This window comes from Arachis ipaensis, chromosome B3 (genome assembly GCF_059453495.1).
Source record: "Arachis ipaensis isolate K30076 ecotype BB chromosome B3, ASM5945349v1, whole genome shotgun sequence".
In the NCBI taxonomy this organism is placed as follows: Eukaryota; Viridiplantae; Streptophyta; class Magnoliopsida; order Fabales; family Fabaceae; genus Arachis; species Arachis ipaensis.
The window spans coordinates 40,692,889-40,709,769 of record NC_142438.1 but is presented as its reverse complement, the minus strand read 5'-3'; the positions used below and the strand labels follow the sequence as shown (position 1 = coordinate 40,709,769).

The following is a 16,881-nucleotide window of genomic DNA, read 5'->3' as shown; positions in this document are numbered from 1 at the left end:
TGTGGTTATTGAATACGGAACCCCGAACCTTGTGACAATATTTCGATATAAGAACTTCCGGCTTCTTTGAGCAGTGGCATTGGCTAGGGGTTCTGCCTCGATCCACTTTGTAAAGTAATCTACTCCCACTATGAGAAATTTAACTTGTCCTGATCCTTGTGGGATGGGGCCGAGAAGATCGAGTCCCCATTTTGCAAACGGCCAAGGCGAAGTCACGCTGATGAGCTCTTCTAGGGGGGCGATGTGAAGGTTGGCATGTTTTTGACATGGTGGACATGTCTTTACAAATTCTGTGGCTTCTTTCTGTAGAGTTGGCCAGTAAAATCCTCCCCGGAGTACTTTTTTGGCGAGAGCTCGTGCTCCGAGATGATTGCCACAAATGCCGCTATGTATTTCTTCTAGTACTTCCCTTGTGTTGGAGGTCGGCACGCATTTTAGTAAAGATATTGAGATTCCTCTTTTGTACAGGATATTGTTTATGATGGTGTAGTACTGTGCCTCTCTTTTTAACTTTTTTGCCTCTTTTTCTTTTGCGGGGAGTGTTCCTTCTTTGAGGTAGTTGATTATGGGGTTCATCCATCCTTGGTCCTGACTTGTTATGGCCAGGACTTTTTCCTCTTCCGAGATTGACGGGTTTTGCAACATTTCCTGGATGAGGCTTCTATTGTTGCCCCCTGGTTTGGTGCTAGCTAGTTTTGAGAGTGCATCGGCTCGGGCATTTTGTTCTCGGGGTATGTGGCAGATCTTATATTCCCCGATTTGTCCGAGTAATTCCTTGGTTTTATCCAAATATTTTTTCATGGTAGGGTCTTTGGCTTGGTAACTCCCTGTTATTTGTGATGTGACCACTTGTGAATCACTGTAAATGTTGAGTTTTTGAGCTCCGACCTCTTTGGCCAGCTTCAAACCAGCTAATAATGCTTCATATTCCGCTTGGTTATTGGAGGCCGGGAACCCGAACTTGAGGGAGAGCTCAACTTGGGTTCCTTGGTTGCTTTCTATTATCACACCTGCGCCGCTTCCAGTTTTATTTGAGGAACCGTCCACGTAGAGATTCCATTCTGTGGGAGTTTCCAGGCTATCTGTGAATTCTGTGATGAAGTCAGCCAGATACTGTGATTTGATGGCCGTCCGAGCTTCATATCGGAGGTCGAACTCTGATAACTCGACTGCCCATTGTAGAATTCTGCCTGCTAAATCTATTTTCTGCAGTATTCCTTTTATGGGCTGGTTAGTTCTAACCTTAATGGTGTGAGCCTGAAAGTACGGGCGGAGTCGTCGAGATGTTAGAATGAGAGTATAGGAAAATTTTTCTATTTTCTGGTAGTTCAGCTCGGATCCCTGTAGTGCTTTGCTAATGAAGTAGACGGGTTGTTGCACATTTTCGTCTTCTCTGACTAGTGCTGAGGCTATCGCCCGGCTTCCTACTGCGAGATATAATATGAGTGGTTCTCCTTCTCGTGGTCGAGATAGGATAGGTGGTCGTCCTAAGAACTCCTTGAAGTCTCGGAAAGCTTGCTCACATTCTGTCGTCCATTCGAACTGTTTTCCCTTTCTTAAAGTAGCATAGAAGGGGAGAGATCTTATCGCAGCTCCTGCTAAGAATCGGGATAGGGCGGCCAATCTCCCGTTGAGTTGTTGTACCTCTTTGATACAGGTTGGGCTCTTCATGTTGAGTATAGCTTGACATTTGTCTGGATTTGCTTCAATTCCCCTTTGTGTGAGCATGAAACCCAAGAATTTGCCTGCTTCAACTGCGAAGGTGCATTTTGCCGGGTTGAGTCGCATGTCATGCTTCCTTATAGTGTCAAATACTTGGGACAGGTCGGACAATAATGTATTTTCCCTTTGTGTTTTTATCAACATGTCGTCCACATAGACTTCCATGATTTTCCTGATGTGATCTGAGAAGACTTTATTCATTAGCCGTTGATAAGTAGCTCCCGCGTTCTTGAGACCGAAAGGCATCACGATGTAGCAGTAGTTCGCCTTTGGTGTTAAGAACGTGTTTTTTCTTGATCTAGTGGATACATGGGGATTTGGTTGTATCTCGAATAGGCGTCCATAAACGAGAGGTATTTATATCCGGAGGAAGCATCTACCAGAGCGTCAATACTTGGGAGTAGATATGGATCTTTTGGGCAGGCTTTGTTGAGATCGGTGTAATCGGTACACATGCGCCACTTCCCGTTTGATTTTTTCACCAAAACGACGTTGGCTAGCCATAATGGGTACTTGACTTCTCTTATGAATCCTGCCTCCAGTAATGCTTGTACTTGTTCTTCCACAACTTGGGATCGTTCTGGTCCGAGTTTTCTTCGCTTCTGCTGCACCGGCCGAGATCCTGGATAGACCGCCAACTTGTGGCACATTAACTTAGGGTCTATGCCTGGCATGTCTGCGGCTTTCCGTGCGAAGAGGTCGACATTATCTTGTAAGAATTATATTAGTGATTCTTTTGAGTCTCCTCTTAGGACCGTGCCGATATTAGTCGTTTTATCCGAGGTGTCTCCAATCTGAACCTTCTCTATCTCACCTTCTGGGTGCGGACGGAGTTCTTCTCGACGTTGAGCGCCGCCAAGCTCAATTGTATGAAACTCTTTTCCTCTGCCTTTGAGGTTTAAGCTCTCATTATAACAGCGACGTGCCATCTTTTGATCTGCTTTTACTGTGGCTATCCCTTCTGTAGTTGGGAATTTCATGCATAGATGTGGAGTTGAGACTATTGCGCCGAGTTGATTGAGTGTTGTCCATCCTATGAGAGCGTTGTAGGCCGAACTTACGTCGACCACAATGTAGTCTATTTTGAGGGTCCTAGATTGGTTCCCTTTTCCAAAGGTAGTGTGTAGTGATATGTATCCCAATGGTTGTATTGGAGTGTCTCCTAGTCCAAACAGATTGTTCGAGTATGCTCTAAGTTCCCTTTTGTCTAAGCCGAGTTTGTCGAAAGCTGTTTTGAATAAGATGTCGGCAGAACTCCCTTGGTCTACTAGTGTGCGGTGTAAATTGGCGTTTGCCAGTATAATTGGGATGACCATGGGATCGTCGTGTCCCGGGACGATGCCGGATGCGTCTTCTTTAGTAAATGTTATTGCCGGGATGTCAGGTGCTTCCTCCTTTCCCTCAACGTGATATACTTCTTTGAGATATCTCTTTCGGGACGATTTGCAGATCCCACCTCCTGCGAATCCACCGTGTATCATGTGGACGTGTCTTTCTGGTGTCCGAGGTGACCGTTCAGTTCGTCCATCATCTTCGTCTCTTCGTCTTTTTCTTTGTTCATCATCCCGGATAGCCAGAAATCGATCTAATTTTCCTTCTCTTACCAAATTTTCTATGATATTTTTCAGGTCGAAGCATTCGTTGGTAGAGTGCCCTCGAATTCGATGGTATTCACAGTATTCCTTCCGATTTCCTCCTCCCCTTTTGCCTTTGAGTGGTCGCGCTGGGGGGATTTTCTCTGTATGGCAGACTTCTTTATATACGTCGACCAGGGATACTTTGAGAGGGGTGTAGTTGTGGTACTTTTTGATTTTCTCACCCTGTCGATCTTCTTTCCTTTGGGAGTCCTTGTCTTTGTCTCAGTAGGAGGCTCCAGATTTTGAGGTTTCTCCCAGCCGAGCGTTCTCCTCCATGTTGATGTATTTTTCTGCTCGCTCCTGTACTTCGTCTAAGGAGGTAGGGTACTTTTTTGATATGGATTGGCTAAAAGGTCCCTCTCGTAAGCCATTGATAAGCCCCATGATGGCGGCCTCTGTTGGTAAACTTTGTATGTCCATGCATGTTTTGTTGAATCTTTCCATGTAGTTGCGGAGGCTCTCCCGATCTCCTTGCTTGATCCCTAGTAAGCTGGGTGCTTGCTTGGCCTTATCTTTCTGGATGGAGAATCTGGCCAGGAACTTTTTGGCCAGGTCATCGAAGTTTGAGATGGACTTCGGAGGTAAGTTGTCGAACTATCTGATCACCGTTTTTGTGAGAGTTGTTGGAAAAGCTTTGCAACGAACGGCATCTGAGGCATCGGTAAGGTACATCCTGCTTCTGAAATTACTAAGATGATGGTTGGGATTTGTAGTGCCATCATATAAAACCATATCCGGGAGCTTAAAATCTTTTGGAATTTTGGTCTTCATGATTTCCCTGGTGAATGGGTTCTGTTCCTTGCATGAATTTTCCTCAGGAGTGGTTCGAGGAGCTTTTGTTTTGAGGTCGGCCTCTAATTGCTGTAGTTTTTCTTCTAGTTCTCGACGTTGCCGTACCTCTCTTTGTAGATCTTTTCCGATCTCCCGTTGTTGCTGAGTTTCTTTCTCAAGTTGCTTTAAACGATCTTGGAGTGCTTCCATGGCTCCCGGATTTGGTGAGTTTTCGTCCCCGTTGGATTCCGGAGTATCCTTTAGCGTAGTGTCCGCGTTCTTGTGTGGTGTTCTGTTCTCCAGGTCCGAGTCGTGGTCGTTGTCATGGCCGTCCGCCATGGTTTTGGGATGACTTTCAGGTTCTCCGGCAACGGCGCCAATGTTCCGAGGGTTACCCGAAACTGGAGGTCGATCTCGGATGAGATCTTTTGTACTGGTCGGAGATGACGTGTCCGGCTGGCTGATGACGGCCGGAGCTGTTGGGTCCGACTCGTTGGTCTTTGCCGCACTGCTGATCCTTGGCCACCGGAGGGTGGGGGGTACCTGCAAGCCAATGTTCCGAGGGTTACCCGAAACTGGAGGTCGATCTCGGATGAGATCTTCTGTACTTGTCGGAGATGACGTGTCCGGCCGGCTGGTGACGGCCGGAGCTGTTGGGTCCGACTCGTTGGTCTTTGCTGCGCTACTGATCCTTGGCCACCGGAGGGTGGGGGGTACCTGCAAGGGACTCCGATGCTTAAGTTAGCACGGGTATTAAGCAGGTTTTTATGTAGAATCAGAGTATGAGTTATACCTGGGTGCTCCAGTGTATTTATGGTAGAGTGGGCTGATCTTCCTGATAAGATAAGTTAGTTATCCTTATCTTATCTTATCTTATCTTTGAGTGAAATCAGCTTATCTTCAAGGGAACCGCCTTTATCTCTATAGGCTGGGATTGCCTTTGGATTCTGGATCGTGTTCCTCTATTTGGGCCCTTTTATTGGGCTTTGCTTGTCGTTTTGCCCGAGTTCTTCATAAAGAAGTCGGTCCTGCTTGATCATAACAAGTCGGTCGCTTCGCTACTGAACATCCCGGTTCGGACAGCTCGACCCTGGGTATGAACAGTTCTTAACCAATGAAAATTCTGCTTATCAATTTAAAAAGAGTTGTCACAATTTAAGAACAAAATACTGGGAGTAGAATTTCCAAGTCGTCTCCCAATGAGTTGACAAAAGAGTGCAATTTATTGGTCAGGAATTTTCTGAGAAATTTTAGAGTTGGTGAATAGAAAAATAAATGACTATCAATTAAAGCAATAAAATTTAACAAGACATTTTATATAATTAAAATAAAAAGCCTTGACTAGGAGAAGATTAATCAGAATTTCTATCCTTGTTGAATTTTTCCAAGTATAATAGTAAGAGGTTGTTGCTTCAACTTAGTTATCCTTTACCTAATAAAGGAAAGTCAAGTAACTAACCAACTCTGATTCACAAGTCCTAATCCCTTCCTAGGAAAGGATTAGAGTTAGTGACTAGAGAGCCAGCTAACAACTTCCAATTATAAATTAACACTTGAGTATTCTAACTCAAGAGTCTCCTATTAATCTACTCCAAAGTCAAGTTGGGAGTCTACTCCATTGACATGGATGCCATTTTCGCAGACATGTAAAGGGAGTAGAAAGGAGACATGGTAATTAAAATTAATTTAGTAAAAGCAATTTTTGAGCTAATAAATTAAGAGAAGGTGATAATCAAACAAATAACGAAATTAAATGTAAAAATAACTCTTGCATTAATAATTCCCAAAATCAAAGATATCCATATGTAACTCTGAACAAACTGAATGGAAAGCAAAAGAGTAAGGAAATAAGAAAGCAAACTATAGTGATAGAGACTTCAATCAATGGTAGTAACTCTCTCAAGATCCAATCCAAAAGCATAAAACTAAAAATCTAAGAATGTGAAGAACCCTAGAGGAAGTAGTATTTTTTCTCTCTAAGATCCCAAAACTAAAACTAAAACTAAGTCAATGTGAATGTGTGTGGAGTCTCTGCTTGTTCTCTAGCTCTAGTCCATGTTTCTGGGCCAAAAACTGGGTCAAAAACCAGCCCAAAATCGCCCCCAGTGTCTTTTGCAATTGCAGCCTGTTAAGCATGTCACGCATACGCGTCGATGGTCTTCTGCGCGTGTCACGCGTACGCGTCAGTTACGCGTACGCGTCTCTATGAAAAGCTACAAGTCATGCGCATGCGTGAGCCATGCGTGCGCGTCGATACTCCTTGGTAATCTCCTTTGTTTCTTGTGTTCCTTCCACTTTTTGCATGCTTCCTTTCCATCCTCCAAGCCATTCCTGCCCTATATAGCCTGAAAACACTTAACACACAGATCACGACATCGAATGGTATAAAGGGGAATTAAAAATGAGCAAATTTAAGGTCTAAGAAGCAAGTTTTCAATTATAGAACAAAATTAGGAAGGATTTGTAAAACCATGCAATTTGTATGAATAAGTGTGCAAAGAACTTATAGAAACCACTCAATTTAGCACAAGATAAACCATAAAATAGTGGTTTATCACTGTGCCACGGCAAGACTTGGCGACCTGGTGTGCTTTCCTCTCCCATCGTGATCCTTCTATGGCCGTTGGTACGCGGAATCGTGATTACACTTTAATTATGTAAAATTCATTGCTCTTCCTTTCCCTGGAAATGGCGCCAAAAAACTTGATGCCAAGACCATGGTTCACAACTCCGTGTAACTAACCAGCAAGTGCACTGGGTCGTCCAAGTAATACCTTACGTGAGTAAGGGTCGAATCCCACAGAGATTGTTGGTATGAAGCAAGCTATGGTCACCTTGCAAATCTCAGTTAGGCAGATATAAATTGATAATGGTGTTTTCGAATTTAATATAATAAAATAGGGATAGAAATACTTATGTAATTCATTGGTAGGAATTTCAGATAAGCGAATGGAGATGCTTTCATTCCTCTGAACCTCTGCTTTCCTGCTATCTTCATCCAATCAGTCTTACTCCTTTCCATGGCTGGCTTTATGTGATACATCACCACTGTCAATGGCTACTTTCGGTCATCTCTCGGGAAAATGATCCAATGCCCTGTCACGGCACGGCTAATCGTCTGGAGGCATCACCCTTGTCAATGGCTTCATCTTATCCTCTCAGTGAAAATGGTCAACGCACCCTGTCACGGCACGGCTATTCATCTGTCGGTTCTCGATCATGCTGGAATAGGATTTACTATCCTTTTGCGTCTGTCACTAACGCCCTGCAATCGTGAGTTTGGAGCTCATCACAGTCATTCATTCATTGAATCCTACTCGGAATACCACAGACAAGGTTTAGACTTTCCGGATTCTCTTGAATGCCGCCATCATTCTAGCTTACACCACGAAGATTCTGGTTAGGAGATCTAAGAGATACTCATTCAGTCGAAGGTAGAACGGAAGTGGTTGTCAGGCACGCGTTCATAGGGAATGATGATGATTGTCACGTTCATCACATTCAGATTGAAGTACGAATGAATATCTTAGAAGCGAAACAAGATGAATTGAATAGAAAACAGTAGTACTTTGCATTAATCTTTGAGGAACAGCAGAGCTCCACACCTTAATCTATGGAGTGCAGAAACTCTACCGTTAAAAATACATAAGTGAATGGAGGGTAGGCATGGCCGAGTGGCCAGCCTCCCATACGTGATCAATAGATCAAACTATAATCCAAAGATGGTCAAAAAGACTAGTAAAATGTCCTATTTATAATAAACTAGCTACTAGGGTTTACATGAGTAAGTAATTGATGCATAAATCCACTTCCGGGGCCCACTTGGTGTGTGCTTGGGCTGAGCTTGAGTGTTGCACGTGTAGAGGTCCTTCTTGGAGTTGAACGCCAGCTTTTGTGCCAGTTTGGGCGTTCAACTCTGGTTTTGGCTCCTTTTCTGGCGCTGGACGCAAGATTTGGGCAGAAAGCTGGCGTTGAACGCCAGTTTACATCATCTATTCTTGGCCAAAGTATAAACTATTATATATTGCTGGAAATTCCTGGATGGCTACTTTCCAACTCAATTGGAAGCGCGCCATTTTGAGTTCTGTAGCTCCAGAAAATCCACTTTGAGTGCAGGGAGGTCAGAATCCAACAGCATCAGCAGTCCTTCTTCAACCTCTGAATCTGATTTCTGCTCAAGTCCCTCAATTTCGGCCAGAAAATATCTAAAATCACAGAAAAACACACAAACTCATAGTAAAGTCCAGAAATGTGAATTTAACATAAAAACTAATGAAAACATCCCTATAAGTAACTAGATCCTACTAAAAACATACTAAAAACAATGTCAAAAAGCGTATAAATTATCCGCTCATCACAACACCAAACTTAAATTGTTGCTTGTCCCCAAGCAACTGAAAATCAATTAGGATAAAAAGAAGAGAATATACTATAAATTCCAAACTATCAATGAAACATAGCTTCAATCATATGAGCGGGACTTATAGCTTTTTGCCTCTTGAATAGTTTTGGCATCTCACTCTATCCATTGAGGTTCAGAATGATTGGCATCTATAGGAACTCAGGGTTCAGATAGTGTTTATTGATTCTCCTAGTTCAATATGATGATTCTTGAACACAGCTTCTTTATGAGTCTTGGCCGTGGCCCTAAGCACTTTGTTTTCCAGTATTACCACCGGATACATAAATGCCACAGACACATAATTAGGTGAACCTTTTCAGATTGTGACTCAGCTTTGCTAAAGTCCCCAATTAGAGGTGTCCAGGGTTCTTAAGTACACTCTTTTTTTGCTTTGGACCTTGACTTTAACCGCTCAGTCTCAAGTTTTCACTTGACACCTTCACGCCACAAGCACATGGTTAGGGACAGCTTGGTTTAGCCGCTTAGACCAGGATTTTATTCCTTTTAGGCCCTCCTATCCATTGATGCTCAAAGCCTTGGGATCCTTTTTATTTCCCTTGCCTTTTGGTTTTAAGGGTTATTGGCTTTTTGCTCTTGCCTCTTGGTTTTAAGAGCTTTTGGCTTTTTCTGCTTGCTTTTCCTTTTTCTTTCTATATTTTTTTTTGCCTATTTTTTTTTCTGCAAGCTTTGTTCTTTGCTGCTTTTTCTTGATTCAAGAATCATTTTTATGATTTTTCAGATTATCAAATAACATGTCTCCTAGTCATCATTCTTTCAAGAGCCAACATATTTAACATTCTTAAACAACAACTTCAAAAGACATATGCACTGTTCAAGCATACATTCAGAAAACAATAAGCATTGTCACCACATCAATATAATTAAACTAAGTTCAAGGATAAATTCGAAACTCATGTACTTCTTGTTATTTTGAATTAAAACATTTTTCATTTAAGAGAGGTGATGGATTCATAGGACATTCATAACTTTAAGGCATAGTTACTAACTACTAATGATCATGTAATGAAGACACAAACACAGATAAGCACATAACATAGAAACGAAAAACAGAAGAAACAAGAACAAGGAATGAATCCACCTTAGTGATGGTGGCGTTTCCTTGTTGAGGAACCAATGATGTCCTTGAGCTCTTCTATGTCTCTTCCTTGTCTTTGTTGCTCCTCCCTCATTGCTTTTTGATCTTCTCTAATTTCATGAAGCATGATGGAGTGCTCTTGATGTTCCACCCTTAGTTGTCCCATATTGGAACTCAATTCTCCTAGGGAGGTGTTGATTTGCTCCCAATAGTTTTGTGGAAGAAAGTACATTTGAGGCATCTCCGGGATCTCATGGTGATGAGCTTCATACGCCTCTTGAGCTCCATGAATGGGCTCTCTTGCTTGCTCCATCTTTTTCTTAGTGATGGGCTTGTCCTCTTTAATGAGGATATCTCCCTCTATGTCAATCCCAGCCGAATTGCATAGGTGGCAGATGAGGTGAGGAAAGGCTAACCTTGCCATAGTGGAGGACTTGTCAGCCACCTTGTAGAGTTCTTGAGGTATAATCTCATGAACTTCCACCTCTTCTCCAATCATGATGCTATGGATCATGATGGCCCGGTCTATAGTAACTTCAGACCGGTTGCTAGTGGGAATGATTGAGCATTGAATGAACTCCAACCATCCTCTAGCTACAGGCTTGAGGTCCAATCTTCTTAGTTGAACCGGCTTGCCTTTGGAGTCAATCTTCCATTGAGCTCCTTTTACACATATGTCCATAAGGACTTGGTCCAACCTTTGATTAAAGTTGACCCTTCTAGTGTAGGGGCGTTCATCTCCTTGCATCATGGGCAAGTTAAACGCCAACCTCACATTCTCCGGACTAAAATCTAAGTATTTCCCCCGAACCATTGTAACATAGTTCTTTGGATCTGGGTTTTTACTTTGATCATGGTTCTTGGTGATCTATGCATTGGCATAGAACTCTTGAACCATTAGGATGCCGACTTGTTGGATGGGATTTGTTAGAACTTCTCAACCTCTTCTTTGAATTTCATGTCGGATCTCCGGATACTCATTTCTTTTGAGTTTGAAAGGGACCTCGGGGATCACCTTCTTCTTGGCCACAACATCATAGAAGTGGTCTTGATGGGCTTTGGAGATGAACCTTTCCATCTCCCATGACTCGGATGTGGAAGCTTTTGTCTTCCCTTTCCCCTTTCTAGAGGATTCTCCGGTCTTAGGTGCCATCAATGGTAATGGAAAAACAAAAAGCTTATGCTTTTACCACACCAAACTTAGAATTTTACTCGCCCTCGAGCAATAAAAGAAAGAATAGATGAAGAAGAAGAAGAAATGGAGGAGAGGGAGAGTGGGGAGTGTTTCGGCCAAGAAGGGTGTAGAGGGGTGTGTTGTGTGAATTTGATGAAGAATGGAGGGCTTTATATAGGGAAGGGAGGGGGGAGGTTTCGGCCATATGGGTGGGTTTGGGTGGGAAATTGGTTTTGAATTTTTGAAGGTAGGTGGAGTTTATGAGGTAGGTTTATGGGGAAGAGTGGATGGATGTGAGTGGTGAAGAGGTGATGGGGAAGAGTGTTTTTGGGGAAGAGTGTTTATGGGGTTGTGTGAAAGAAAGTGGTGAGAAGAAGTGAGTGGAGGTAGGTGGGGATCCTGTGGGGTCCACAGATCCTGAGGTGCTCAAGGATTTACAACCCTGCACCCATTAGGCATGTAAAAATGCCTTTGCACACAACTCTGGGCGTTCAGCGCCAGGTTGGTGGCCATTTTGGGCGTTCAACGCCCATTTGTGTGCCATTTCTGGCGTTGAACGCCAGAACCATGCCTGTTCTGGCGTTCAGCGCCCAGAAGCTGCCCATTTTGGGCGTTCAGCGCCAAAACCATGCTCTGTTCTGGCACTGAACGCCAGACAGATGCTCCTCCAGGGTGTGATTTTTCTTCTGCTGTTTTTGATTCCGTTTTCAATTTTTATATTTATTTTGTGACTCCACATGATCATGAACCTACAAAGACATATAACTAAGAAAAATATAGTTAGATAAATAAAAATTGGGTTGCCTCCCAACAAGCGCTTCTTTAATGTCAATAGCTTGACAGTGGGCTCTCATGGAGCCTCACAGATGTGCAGAGCTTTGTTGAGACTCTCCAACACCAAACTTAGAGTTTGGATATGGGAGTTCAACACCAAACTTAGAGTTTGATTGTGGCCTCCCAACACCAAACTTAGAGTTTGACTGTGGGGGCTCTGGTTGACTCTGCTTTGAGAGAAGCTTTTTCTGCTTCCTCTCCATGGTTGCAGAGGAAGTACCTTGAGTTTTAAACACAAGGGAGTCCTTATTCCATTGAAGGATTATTTCACCTCTGTCAACATCAATCACAGCTCTTGCTGTGGCCAGGAAAGGTCTTCCTAGGATGATGGATTCATCCTCTTCCTTTCCAGTATCCAGGACTATGAAATCAGCAGGGATGTAAAGGCCTTCAACCTTTACTAACACGTCCTCTACTTGTCCATAAGCCTGTTTTCTTGAACTGTCTGCCATCTCTAATGAGATTTTAGCAGCTTGCACCCCATAGATTCCCAGTTTCTTTATTATAGAGAGGGGCATGAGGTTTATTCCTGAACCGAGGTCACATAGAGCCTTAAAGATCATGGTGCCTATGGTACAGGGTATTATGAACTTTCCAGGATCCTGTCTCTTCTGAGGCAATGTCAGTTGATCCAGATCACTTAGTTCATTGATGAACAATGGAGGTTCAACTTCCCAAGTATCAATGCCAAATAATTTGGCATTCAGCTTCATGATTGCACCAAGAAACTTGGCAGTTTGCTCTTCAGTAACATCCTCATTCTCTTCAGAAGAGGAATACTCATCAGAGCTCATGAAGGGCATAAGGAGGTTCAATGGAATCTCTATGGTCTCTAGATGAGCCTCAGAGTCCTTTTGTTCCTCAGAGGGAAGCTCCTTATTGATCACTGGACGTCCCAGGAGGTCTTCCTCCTTGGGATTCACGTCCTCCACTCCCCTTGTAGGTTCGGCCATGGTGCTTATGTCAATGGCCTTGAACTCTCCTTTTGGGTTCTCTTCTGTATTGCTTGGGAGAGTACTGGGAGGGATTTCAGTGATCCTTTTACTCAGCTGGCCCACTTGTGCTTCCAAATTTCTAATGGAAGATCTTGTTTCATTCATGAAACTTACAGTAGCCTTAGATAGATCAGAGACTAAGTTTGCCAAATTAGAAGTATTTTGTTCAGAGTTCTCTGTCTGTTGCTGAGTGGATGATGGAAAAGGTTTATTCTTGCTAAAACTGTTTCTTCCACCATTATTAAAGCCTTGTTGAGGCTTTTGATCCTTCCATGAAAAATTTGGATAATTTCTCCATGATGAGTTATAGGTGTTTCCATAAGGTTCACCTAAATAATTTACCTCTGCTATTGCAGGGTTTTCAGGATCATAAGCTTCTTCTTCAGAAGATGCCTCTTGAGTACTGTTGGATACAGCTTGCATTCCATGCAGACTCTGAGAGATCATATTGACTTGCTGAGTCAATATTTTATTCTGAGCCAATATGGCATTCAGAGTATCAACTTCAAGAACTCCCTTCTTCATAGGCGTCCCATTACTCACAGGATTCCTTTCAGAAGTGTACATGAACTGGTTATTAGCAACCATGTCAATGAGTTCTTGAGCTTCTGCAGGCGTTTTCTTTAGGTGAATGGATCCACCTGCAGAAGTGTCCAGTGACATCTTTGATAGCTCAGATAAACCATCATAGAATATATCCAGGATGGTCCATTCTGAAAGCATGTCAGAAGGACACTTTTTGGTCAACTGTTTGTATCTTTCCCAAGCTTCATAGAGGGATTCACCTTCTTTCTGTCTGAAGGTTTGAACATCAGCTCTAAGCTTGCTCAACTTTTGAGGAGGAAAGTACTTGGCTAAGAAAGTCGTGACCATCTTATCCCAAGAGTTCAGGCTGTCTTTGGGTTGAGAATCCAACCATAATCTAGCTCTGTCTCTTACAGCAAAAGGGAAAAGCATGAGCCTGTAGACTTCAGGATCTACTCCATTAGTCTTAACAGTATCACATATCTGCAAGAATTCAGTTAAGAACTGAAAAGGATCTTCAGATGGAAGTCCATGAAATTTGTAGTTCTGCTGCATCAGAGAAACTAATTGAGGTTTCAGCTCAAAGTTGTTTGCTCCAATGGCAGGAATGGAGATGCTTCTTCCATGTAAATTGGAATTAGGTGCAGTAAAGTCACCAAGCATCTTCCTTACATTATTATTATTTTCGGCTGCCATCTCCTCTTCCTGTTCGAAAATTTCTGAAAGGTTATCTCTGGATTGTTGTATTTTAGCTTCTCTTAGTTTCCTTTTTAGAGTCCTTTCAGGTTCTGGATCTGCTTCCATAAGAATGTTCTTATCCTTGCTCCTGCTCATATGACAAAGAAGAGGGCACAGAAAAATAATAATAATAATAGAGATCCTTTATACCACAGTATAGGATCCCTGTGTGAGTAGAAGAAGAGGGGGAGACAAAGAATGTAATGTAATGGAAGAAACACAACTGTGAGGAGGGTTGAGATGTGAGATGAGATGTTAGTAAATGAATAAATAAATAGAATAAGATGGGAGAGGGAGAATTTTCGAAAAATATTTTTGAAAAATGTTAGTATTTTTTGAAAATTTTTAAAATCAAAAATAAAAATAAGAATAATTAGTTAATTAAAAAGAAATTTTTGAAAAAGAGGGAAGATATTTTCGAAAATTAGAGAGAGAGAGAGTTAGTTAGGTAGTTTTGAAAAAGTTAAGAAACAAACAAAAAGTTAGTTAGTTAGTTGAAACAAATTTTGAAAAGATAAGAAGTTAGGAGGTTAGAAAAGATATTTTGAAACCAACTTTTTGAAAAAGGTAAGATAAGAAGATATTTTAGAAATTAGTTTTGAAAAAGATTTGATTTTTAAAATCTCAATTAATGACTTGATTCATAAGAAATCACAAGATATGATTCTAGAACTTAAAGTTTGAATCTTTCTTAACAAGCAAGTAACAAACTTCAAATTTTTGAATCAAAACATTAATTGATTATGTTATTTTCGAAAATTTGATATAAAAATAAGAAAAAGATTTTTGAAAAATATTTTTGGAATTTTCGAAAATAACTAAGAATTTTGAAAAAGATTTGATTTTTGGAAAAAGATTTTTGAAAAGATAGGATTTTCAAATTGAAAATTTGATTTGACTCATGAAAACACCTAGATTTTTTTTTTAAATTTTTGAAAAAGTCAACTCAAATTTTCGAATTTATGAGAGAGAAAAAGGGAAAGATATATATATTTTTTTTATTTTTGAATTTTTAATGAGGAGAGAGAAGAACATGAAAATGATGCAATGCATGAAATTTTTAGATCAAAACAATGAATGCATGCAAGAATGCTATGAATGTCAAGATGAACACCAAGAACTTTGAATGTCAAGATGAACATCATAGACACAATTTTGAAAAATTTTTAATGCAAAGAAAACATGCAAGACACCAAACTTAGAATTCTTTAATGCTTACGCACTAAGAATTCAAGAATGCATATGAAAAACACCATACAACACAAAACAAAAAATCATCAAGATCAAACAAGAAGACTTACCAAGAACAACTTGAAGATCATGAAGAACACTATGAATGCATGAAATTTTCGAAAAATGCAAGATGCACATGCAAATGACACCAAACTTATGACATGACTCATGACTCAAACAAGAAACACAAAAAATGTTTTTGATTTTTTTGATTTTCTAATTTTTTTTTTGGATTTTTTTCGAAAATTATATGAAAAATAAAAAATAAGGATTCCAAAATTTTTAACATGAATTCCAGGAATCTTGCCATGTTAGTCTAAAGCTTCAGTCCAGGAATTAGACATGGCTCACTAGCCAGCCAAGCTTTCAATGAAAACTCCGGTCCAAAACACTAGACATGGCCAATGGCCAGCCAAGCTTTAGCATGTAGATCAGACATGACATGCCTGACATACCCTACAGTCGTATAACAGCTGATGGTTGGAAGCCTCAGTCCAAACGAATTTAGACATGGCTTTACAGCCAGCCAGGCTTCACATGCTTCATGAAACACTAGAATTCATTCTTAAAATTTTGAATCTAAAAGTTTTTTTTTTCGAAAACAGGTGAGAAAATTTTGAAATATTTTTGAAAAATTTTTGAGAAGAAAACAAAAAGAAAATTACCTAATCTGAGCAACAGGATGAACCGTCAGTTGTCCATACTCAAACAATCCCCGGCAACGGCGCCAAAAACTTGGTACGTGGAATCGTGATTACATTTTAATTATGTAAAATTCATTGCTCTTCCTTTCCCTGGAAATGGCGCTAAAAAACTTGATGCCAAGACCATGGTTCACAACTCCGTGTAACTAACCAGCAAGTGCATTGGGTCGTCCAAGTAATACCTTACGTGAGTAAGGGTCGAATCCCACGGAGATTGTTGGTATGAAGCAAGCTATGGTCACCTTGCAAATCTTAGTTAGGCAGATATAAATTGATAATGGTGTTTTCGAATTTAATATAATAAAATAGGGATAGAAATACTTATGTAATTCATTGGTAGGAATTTCAGATAAGCGAATGGAGATGCTTTCGTTCCTCTGAACCTCTGCTTTCCTGCTATCTTCATCCAATCAGTCTTACTCCTTTCCATGGCTGGCTTTATGTGATACATCACCACTGTCAATGGCTACTTTCGGTCATCTCTCGGGAAAATGATCCAATGCCCTGTCACGACACGGCTAATCGTCTGGAGGCATCACCCTTGTCAATGGCTTCATCTTATCCTCTCAGTGAAAATGGTCAACGCACCCTGTCACGGCACGGCTATTCATCTGTCGGTTCTCGATCATGCTGGAATAGGATTTACTATCCTTTTGCGTCTGTCACTAACGTCCTGCAATCGCGAGTTTGGAGCTCATCACAGTCATTCATTCATTGAATCCTACTCGGAATACCACAGACAAGGTTTAGACTTTCCGGATTCTCTTGAATGCCGCCATCATTCTAGCTTACACCACGAAGATTCTGGTTAGGAGATCTAAGAGATACTCATTCAGTCGAAGGTAGAATGGAAGTGGTTGTCAGGCACGCGTTCATAGGGAATGATGATGATTGTCACGTTCATCACATTCAGATTGAAGTACGAATGAATATCTTAGAAGCGAAACAAGATGAATTGAATAGAAAACAGTAGTACTTTGCATTAATCTTTGAGGAACAGCAGAGCTCCACACCTTAATCAATGGAGTGCAGAAATTCTACCGTTAAAAA

General features: G+C 41.3%; 1 non-coding gene across 1 annotated transcript; it reads left to right on the top strand.

Moving 5' to 3' along the window:
- The first annotated feature begins 13,348 nt into the window (after nucleotides 1–13,348).
- Nucleotides 13,349–13,456, top strand: LOC148570386 (small nucleolar RNA R71). The gene has a single exon (XR_015908103.1). It is a non-coding gene; the product is annotated as a small nucleolar RNA R71 (small nucleolar RNA).
- The last annotated feature ends 3,425 nt before the right edge of the window (nucleotides 13,457–16,881 follow it).